Genomic DNA, 10224 nt, shown 5'->3' with positions numbered 1-10224 from the left:
TTTTTTGAAGATTTTGATATATTATACACATTTTTTCTGATTTAAAATGGAATAGATATTGAATTTCCAAGTTTTATTCATTTTCTGCATTTTCTGGAAAATGGTAAATATCTAACAGGGAGGGCCCACTGTCAGGGTTTTAAATATTTACAGAAAAAATAAAACAAAATAAAGGAAAAGGGCTGACAGCCAGGTCCCACCGGGTCAACCTCCGGTGGTTGACCATGGCAGGCCTGGCGCCGGCGGCGAGCGGATCCGCCGCTACAGGGCGTGCCCGGACACTCTGCCAGGCGTGTTGCGACCGCACCGACGCGGGCGAACATCTCATGGTGGCGTCGCCACTTATTGGCCACTAGAGCAGCGCAGGCTGCGATGCCGAGCGGCAGCCGAGGCAGGAGCATGTGGCGGTGGCTCTACAAAGGGGGAGAGGGAGAACGAAGGGGCTCTGGAGGATCTCCTGCTCACCCTGATCACGACAGTGATGATGGCGAGGCCGGAGGTGGCTTGAAACGCCGGTGAGAGGCGGTTGCCGACGACGTGGGCGGTGCTCGATTCCGGCGGTAGGGGGCTCACCGGCTTGCGCTGCGTGGTGGGGAAGGACGAGGGCGACGCGGCGAAGCTCCAGGGCTGCTCGGTCGAGCGCGGGGAGGCGCGAGACGGGGGGCACGACGGTGGCCGGAGCTAGGGTTTGCTCGGGCGCTGGCAGAGATAGGGAGAGAAGAGAGGGCGTGCAAGAGGAGAGGATAAGGATGAGGGAGAAGGGGTCGGCGTGGAGGTCTTATCCTCCTAGGGGAGGGCGGCGCGGTGAGAATCTCCCAGCCGGGATCGATGGCTGGGGCGCGGCCAGGCAGCACTGCCTGTGCCTGTCGAAGAAGATAAAGGGGGTGTTTTTCCAGAAAATCCCCTGTGTCTTGGGCATTTTCTGGAAAAGTTAAAAACATGGCTAAAAACAATAGATTTTGCCATTTTGCAACCCTTTTGGAGTTCAAAAATAACTCTAAACTTTAGGGGAGAAATATTTTGTGGCCCTCCTAGTAATACTTGACGGTCCACATATTTTGTTTTGTGGTTTTAACCATTTGAAACATTTTAAAATAATTTAAAACAAAGGAAGCTTGACATACATTAGGGTTTCCACTTAATTTAAAAGTGTGAATTTTTCTTAATGCAATTTACATGATGCTCATGATGCAAAAATCAAATCCTAATTAGGGTTTAGCAAACAGGGATGTTACAGCTCTATCCCCCTTACAAGAATCTCGTCCCCGAGATTCCTAAGGTAGGAAAAGAGAAGGTAACAAGGACTACACCGGTCTTTAACGAGCTTGTCGATACCACAATGATCTTCTTTGTTGAAGAAGTTGATCCATGACGTTATGAATGAATTTGATCCACAACACCATGAATGAAGCGCTTCATTTTCCTTCCTTCGAGGTTGTTGATCAACAGCACCTAAAGGAAAGAGGAAATAACTCTGGAATGATGGATCTTCACGAAGATCGAGTATCTCATGGGTAACTCATGGGAGGAGTGTTAAAAAACAACTTTTGAGCTAACAAACATGAAAAACGTCAAGGTAACGGAGAGGACTGAAGAAGTTTTCAAATTTTGGTAGGCAATTGCTCCACGTTTGACAAGATTACGAAGGGACAAGGTAGCGAGGAGTTAAATTGCCTTTGATACCATGATGAGGCACTCTTAGAGAGGGCGACTCGTAGAAGCACGAATGGTTATAAAATGAGAGCAACCTTGGATTTCAAAATCATAGTCACTCTTCGGGCAGGATACATGAAACGATTGTTGTCTACTCAAAAGACTGGGTGACATAGGCATCCCCAATGGGCCTGCCAAAGATGGTACTCGGGTTTTACTAAAGGCCCAGGACTCGAAGAATAAGAAGACTTGGAAACCCACTTAGTGTTAAGGAAAGATAGTTTGTATTAGGAAAGATAGAGATTTGTAATCTTACGGGTTGGGTACGAAACCCTCCCGAACTTTGTAACTTGTGTATGACGAAACCCTCGGCTCCACCCTCTGTATAAGGGGGAGTCGAGGGACGAAGAAAGGATCGAATCTACTGTCAACATAACCCTAGTTTTCATAATCGTCGAGTACTTTTCGGCTAAAACCTTCGAGATGTACTTGCCCTCTACTTCTAGCAAAACCCTAGTCTACAATCTGTAGGCATTGACAAATTAATCCTTTGTCAATTGGCGCCGTCTGTGGGAATTAGAGGTTGCAAGGAGCTGATCTCGATGGCACGTCCAGAATCGTCGACTTCGTCGGTGGCGAGCAATGCGATGGATCGAGGTAACCAGGGAAAAACTGATCTAGTCGATTTTATTCCTCACCCGCCCTCCCGTGTGGATGCATGTGCCTATACGGAGGAGCCCATCATCATGACGTTCGGAGAATTCCGATTTGGCGTCAACAAGGAAGGATCCTACCGTCTCGAAGTTCCGATCTCGTCGGAATTTTCAGCGGTCGATTCTAACTTTTCGTCGAGTGACGGGGAGCTTTCGTCGCCACGCTTCGTCGACAGCAAGGCAAGCGGAAAGCTCGCCAAGATCTTCAGCAACACATCCTTCGAGTTGTCTGCGGACTCCTTTATAAGCAGCGATTCCGACAGCGTCGACAGCTTCAACTTCATCGACAAATCTGCTGCCATCGGAAAGGTCTTCACCACTCTATATGATGGTGTCACCAATCCTGACAAAAATCAATACGCAAAATATCATCAGATCTATGCGATAGAAGAGGCAGGCCGATCAGAACCAGAAACGTCAGAGGCTTTCGATGATTTGGGAAATCCTTACATCGATCCCGCTGATCTCAGGAAAGGCTTAGGCACTAAATATGTTGGGACTTCAACTCGAGCACAAGTCCAACTCCCGCAAGCAGCGTGGGATAGGGCTGCAAGAGCCATGGATGGTTCAGAACCAATGACCACCAGCGCTCGCGTGCAAGAACTACAAGCATATCAATATAGACTTGCTCGAGTAAGTAGAGAGTTGGAAAAACAGACAGCATCCTTGAATAGGAGAAAAGAGGCAGCTTCCGCATCCAGCAGGCGTCGAGCAGAGCTCAGTCGACAATCAGAAACTTTGGCCGATAGCCATAGAGAGGCTCGAAGGAGATCGAGGTCTCGGCTGCAAAATATACCCGAAGAAGAGAGAGGAAACCTAATTCAAAATCTCGACATGTCCTTCATGACGATCGATGAGAGGGGAAATATCATCCCGAAAACGCCAGAAGCAGGTTACATGGCAACGCAAGCTTACATCCTCGCGTCCAGACCACCTCCTGGGGACCCGAGATAACCATTATTCAATATGGCAATGGCTGGAGTAGGAGTTATGGGAACAGCGTTTGCAGCCACGCCTCCCGAAGGAAATCCTAGGGAAAATAGTCCACGACCCACTGCAGCAGTACAAGATCCACCGAGAACAAGTGGGGCAAGAGACACAGCAGTTCAAGTAAGGGTGGATAGAGCGCGACAAGAAAGATGAGAACGCCAGTATTCACCAGAAGTTGCCGACGAAGATATGTGCGGACTCCCGTGCTTTACGAGAAGAGTTCGAAAGACTCGAGTTCCAAAAGGGTTCAAGTTACCCGAGAATTTCAAGAAGTTCGACGGGCTGCAGGATCCCGAGGATTGGCTCGTAGATTACCTCGAGATGGTGAAGCTGGTAGGAGGAACCAGAGCAACAGCTATGCAAAGTATCCAAGTTCACTTGAGTGGTGCCGCAAGATCTTGGATAAAGAAACTCCCCCCAGGCTCCATCGACAGCTAGGATAATTTCGAGGATATCTTTGTGAGAAATTTCTGATCCACCTGCAAGAAACCTGCGTCATTGGAAGAGCTGAGGGCCTGTCGACAGAAACATGACGAGTCGATGAGAAAATATATACAGCGGTGGAACATTATAAAAAACTCGGCAGAAGATATATCTGACGAGAGAGCAATAGATGCGTTCGTGGCAGGAATTCGGCGAGGAGACTTCGTCGAGGACTTAGGGAGAACTAACCCTAAGACCATATCGGCACTCATGGAGATAGCCAATAAGTGGGCAGATGGAGAAGACGCAATATACAACAAGCGACACAGGTCGCCAGAAGAGGATCGTGGTCGAAATTATCAAAATAGAAGGCGATTTTCTCGCCAGTTCTACAACAACGACGCTCCTGACCATATATCGGCTGGCTTTCGGGGAAATCCTGGAGGGAATAGTCGAGATGACTATCAAAGGAGTAATGAGCAACAAGGCGACAATAGAGGAGATTCTCGCGGCAACAGGCAAAATAGTGGACCAAGGTTTCAAAGACCTTACATGTCACCCGAAGAGATGATGAACGGTCCGTGTCAAATGCATTTTTATCTCGACAACAACGGAAAAAGGCGGTCGGGACATCTCCGAAAAGACTGCCGAAATTTTCGAGGCAATGTTGCGAGCCGCGAGAATTGCAAATGCCCAAGCCATGAACGAAACCCCCAGGGGCCAAGGAGCGAGATCCACCTTCCACCTCCTCCCGCAATCACGGACGAAAATCGGCACCAGCTCAGAATAGCGGCAGCACCACACCCACCTCCATATGTTGATCCTAACTCCAATGGTGCGGTCTCGATGATTCAGAAAGCTCGGCCATCCAACGAGGCGAGAAGGTAATCTCACGACAAGTGTTCATGGCAGAGAAGATGCCTCCACCAACAGTCGAGTACTTAAATTGGTCAGGGCAAGACATTGGCTTCACAATCGCGGACCATCCGCAGCAAGTTCCTCGACCTGCAGGACAATCAGCACTCATCTTACCCGCAGTAATCGCTGGTTTCGACGTGTCGAGAGTTTTCATAGATGGCGGCAGCAGCTTAAACCTTATGTATGTAGATACATTGAGGAAGATGAACATATCCCTGGCAAACCTGAAACCAACTGATACACGTTTCCACGGGATCACACCAGAGAAGCCAAGTTATCCGCTGGGCAAGATCAATCTCGACGTTCAGTTTGGAACCCGAGAAAATTACAGGATAGAGAATTTGGAGTTTGAAGTTGTGGATTTCCCGTCGCAATATCACGCTCTGTTAGGACGACCAGCGTATGCCAGGTTCATGGTAGTGCCGCACTATACGTATCTGTTGTGGAGGTTGCCCGGGCCCAAGGGACCTATCACAATCAAAGGAAGTTTCGCGTTATCTGATAAATGCGACAAAGATTTTCACCGACTATCAGAAACTTTCGGGATGCAAGCAGAATATACGGCGCCAAGGTTCACTGATTATGATGTGCTGCCAGAAGTAGGGAGGTCTTCGAAAGAGCCAACTTTCAACACAAACAAGGATTCAAAAGAGGTACAGATCCACCCGACAGACCCAAAGAAAACGACATCCATCGCAACAAACATGGATATCGCATAGGAAAGCGCGCTCGTCGAGTTCCTCCGTGAGCACTGGAAAATCTTCGCATAGTGTCCAGCTGACATGCCAGGAGTACCCAGGGAACTTGCCGAGCACCACCTCAATTTGGATCCTCTCGCAAGACCAATCAAGCAACCTTTGCGGCGTTTTTCGGAACCTAGCCGCAAAGCCATGTTATCGGAAATAGATCGACTCAAAGATGCTGGTTTCATCAAAGAAATATCTACGAAGCCACATGGGTAGCTAACCCCAGTGATGGTGCCGAAGAAACACACAATAGTCCTTCGCATGTGCGTCGATTTCACGTGTCTCAATAAACATTGTCCTAAGGATCACTTTCCCCTCCCAAGGATCGATCAAATCATCGACTCCACGGCAGGATGTGAAGGTCTTTCCTTTTTGGACGCATACTCTGGTTATAACCAGATCAGATTAAAAGAAGAAGATGAAGCCAAGACATCGTTCATAACACCTTACGACGTGTTTTGCTACAAAACAATGCCCTTTGGTTTGAAAAACGCGGGAGCAACATATCAGCGGATGATGCAGAAGTGCCTAGTGATACGTCTCCAACGTATCGATAATTTCTTATGTTCCATGCTACTTTATTGATGATACCTACATGTTTTATGCACATTATATGTCATATTTATGCATTTTCCGGAACTAACCTATTAACAAGATGCCGAAGAGCCGATTCTTTGTTTCTGCTGTTTTTGGTTTCAGAAATCCTAGTAAGGAAATATTCTCGGAATTGGACGAAATCTTCGCCCAGGGTCCTATTTTTGCACGGAGCTTCCAGAAGACCGAAGAGGGAAGGAAGTGGGGCCACGAGGCGCCGTCACCATAGGGCGGCGCGGCCCAGGCCCTGGCCGCGCCGACCTATGGTGTGGGGCCCTCGTGTGGCCCCCCACGTTGCCCTTTCGCCTACTTAAAGCCCCCGTCGCGAAACCCCCAGTACCGAGAGCCACGATACGGAAAACCTTCCAGAGACGCCGCCGCCGCGAATCCCATCTCGGGGGATTCAGGAGATCGCCTCCGGCACCCTGCCGGGAGAGGGATTCATCTCCCGGAGGACTCTTCATCGCCATGATCGCCTCCCGGAGTGATGAGTGAGTAGTTCACCCCTGGACCATGGGTCCATAGCGATAGCTAGATGGTCGTCTTCTCCTTGTTGTGCTTCATTGTTGGATCTTGTGAGCTACCTAACATGATCAAGATCATCTATCCGTAATACTATATGTTGTGTTTGTCGGGATCCGATGGATAGAGAATACTATGTTATGGTGATTATCAATCTATTGTTTATGTGTTGTTTATGATCTTGCATGCTCTCCGTTATTAGTAGAGGCTCTGGCCAAGTTTGTACTCTTAACTCCAAGAGGGAGTATTTATGCTCGATAGTGGGTTCATGCCTTCATTGACACCCGGGACAGTGACAGAAAGTTCTAAGGTTGTGATGTGCTGTTGCCACTAGGGATAAAACATTGATTCTATGTCTAAGGATGTAGTTGTCGATTACATTACGCACCATACTTAATGCAATTGTCTGTTGCTTAGCAACTTAATACTGAATGGGGTTCGGATGATAACCTGAAGGTGGACTTTTTAGGCATAGATGCAGTTGGATGGCGGTCTATGTACTTTGTCGTAATGCCCGGATTAAATCTCACTATATTTATCATATCATGTACATGCATTGTTATGCCCTTCTCTATTTGTCAATTTCCCGACTGTAATTTGTTCACCCAACATGCTTTTATCTTATGGGAGAGACACCTCTAGTGAACTGTGGACCCCGGTCCTATTCTTTACATAGCATACAATCTACTGCAATTGTGTTTTACTATTTTCTTGCAAACAATCATCTTCCACTCGATACGCTTAATCCTTTGTTACAGCAAGCCGGTGAGATTGACAACCTCAACTGTTTCGTTGGGGCAAAGTACTTTGGTTTTGTTGTGCAGATTCCACGTTGGCGCCGGAATCCCTGTTGTTGCGCCGCATCACATTTCGCCACCATCAACCTTCAACGTGCTTCTTGGCTCCTCCTGGTTCGATTAAACCTTGGTTTCTTTCTGAGGGAAAACTTGCTACTGTGCGCATCATACCTTCCTCTTGGGGTTCCCAACGAACGTGTGAGTTACACGCCATCAAGCTCTTTTACGGCGCCGTTGCCGGGGAGATCAAGACACGCTGCAAGGGGAGTCTCCACTTCTCAATCTCTTTACTTTGTTTTTGTCTTGCTTTACTTTATTTACTACTTTGTTTGCTGCACCTAAACAAAACACAAAAAAATTAGTTGCTAGTTTTACTTTATTTATTGTCTTGCTCTCTATATCGAAAACACAAAAAAAATTAGTTACTTGCATTTACTTTATCTAGTTTGTTTTATTTACCGTTGCTAAAATGAATACTCCTGAAAATACTAAGTTGTGTGACTTCACAAATGCAAATAATAATGATTTCCTATGCACACCTATTGCTCCACCTGCTACTACGAGCGAGAATTCTTTGAAATTAAACCTGCTTTACTTGAACCTGGTTATGAGAGATCAATTTTACTGGTGTTAGTTCCGATGATGCTTCGTTGCCCATCTCAATAATTTTGTTGAACTTTGTGAAATGCAAAAGTATAAGGATGTAGATGGTGATATTATTAAATTGAAAGTGTTTCCTTTCTCATTAAGAGGAAGAGCTAAAGATTGGTTGCTATCTTTGCCTAAGAATAGTATTGATTCATGGACTAAATGCAAGGATGCTTTTATTGGTAGATATTATCCTCCCGCTAAAATTATATCTTTGAGAAGTAGCATAATGAATTTTAAGCAATTAGATACTGAACATGTTGCTCAAGCATGGGAGAGAATGAAAACTTTGGTAAAGAATTGCCCAACCCATGGATCGACTACTTGGATGATCATCCAAACCTTCTATGCAGGACTAAATTTTTCTTCGCGGAATTTATTGGATTCAGCTGCTGGAGGTACCTTTATGTCCATCACATTGGGGGCGGCTACAAAACTTCTTGATGATATGATGATAAATTACTCTGAATGGCACACGGAAAGAGCTCCACAAGGTAAGAAGGTAAATTCTGTTGAAGAAACCTCTTCCTTGAGTGATAAGATTGATGTGATTATGTCTATGCTTGTGAATGGTAGATCTAATGTAGATCCAAATAATGTTCCTTTAGCTTCATTGATTGCTCAAGAAGAAAATGTTGATGTGAATTTCATTAAAAGCAATAATTTCAACAACAATGCTTATAGGAACAACTCTGGTAATAACTATAGGCCATATCCTTCTGCTAATGGTAATGGTTATGGTAATTCTTATGGGAATTCTTACAATAATAATAGGAGTGTACCCTCTGGTATTGAAGCTATTCTTAAAGAATTTATTAGTACACAAACTGCTTTTAACAAATCTGTTGAGGAAAAGCTTGATAAAATTGATACTATTGCTTCTAGAGTGGATAGACTTGCCTCTGATGTTAATCTTTTAAAATTGAAAGTTATGCCTAATAATGATATTGATAATAAGATTACTACTACAGCAAATGCCATCCAAGTTATAATTAATGAGAATATAAGATTAATGGCTGAATTGCGTGCTAGGTGGGATAGAGAAGAAAATGAAAAACTAGCTAAAGAGAATAATGTAGCTAAAGTTTGGACTATTACCACCACTAGTAATGCTAATTCTTCACATGTTGCTGCACCTCCTACTATCAATGGTAAAATAATTGGTGTTGGCAATGTTTCTACTCCTAGTGCAAAGCGAACAAAACTGCACGAAAGCGCTAAAGCTGCTGAAACCGCTTGTGATAAAACTGCTGAAATTTTTTCCAACCTTGGGAACAATGATCCCATTGCTGTAGCTCATAATGATTTAGATTTTGATGATTGTCACATCTCTGAAGTTATAAAGTTCTTACAAAAACTTGCTAAAAGTCCTAATGCTAGTGCTATAAATTTAGCCTTTACAAAACATATTACAAATGCTCTCATAAAAGCTAGAGAAGAGAAACTAAAACTTGAAACTTCTATTCCTAGAAAGTTAGAAGATGGTTGGGAGCCCATCATTAAAATGAAATTCAATGACTTTGAATGTAATGCTTTATGTGATCTTGGTGCAAGTATTTCGTTATGCCTAAAAAGATTTATGATATGCTTGACTTGCCACCATTGAAGAATTGTTATTTGGATGTTAATCTTGCCGATAATGTTAAAAAGAAACCTTTGGGTAGGATTGATAATGTGCGCATTACGGTTAACAATAACCTTGTCCCCGTTGATTTTGTTGTTTTGGATATCGAATGCAATGCATCTTGTCCTATTGTATTGGGAAGACCTTTTCTTCGAACTGTTGGTGCTGTTATTGATATGAGGGAAGGTAATATTAAATATCAATTTCCTCTCAAGAAAGGTATGGAACACTTCCCTAGAAAGAGAATGAAGTTGCCTTTTGATTCTATTATTAGAACAAGTTATGATGTTGATGCTTCTACTCTCGATAATACTTGATTTGCACTTTCTGCGCCTAGCTGAAAGGCGTTAAAGAAAAGCGCTTATGGGAGACAACCCATGTTTTTACTACAGTACTTTGTTTTATATTTGAGTCTTGGAAGTTGTTTACTACTGTAGCAACCTCTCCTTATCATGTTTTTGTGCCAAGTAAAGTTTCTATGTCAAAGTTGATGTTATATTTGGGATCGCTGCGCAGAAACAGCATTGCTGTCTGTCACGAATCTGGGCACAGGCCTCTGTAGAAAATTCGAAAAAATCTGCCAATTTACGAGCGTG

The sequence above is a fragment of the Lolium rigidum genome, chromosome 3 (genome assembly GCF_022539505.1).
Source record: "Lolium rigidum isolate FL_2022 chromosome 3, APGP_CSIRO_Lrig_0.1, whole genome shotgun sequence".
Taxonomy (NCBI): Eukaryota; Viridiplantae; Streptophyta; class Magnoliopsida; order Poales; family Poaceae; genus Lolium; species Lolium rigidum.
Note: the sequence above shows the minus strand (reverse complement) of the source record.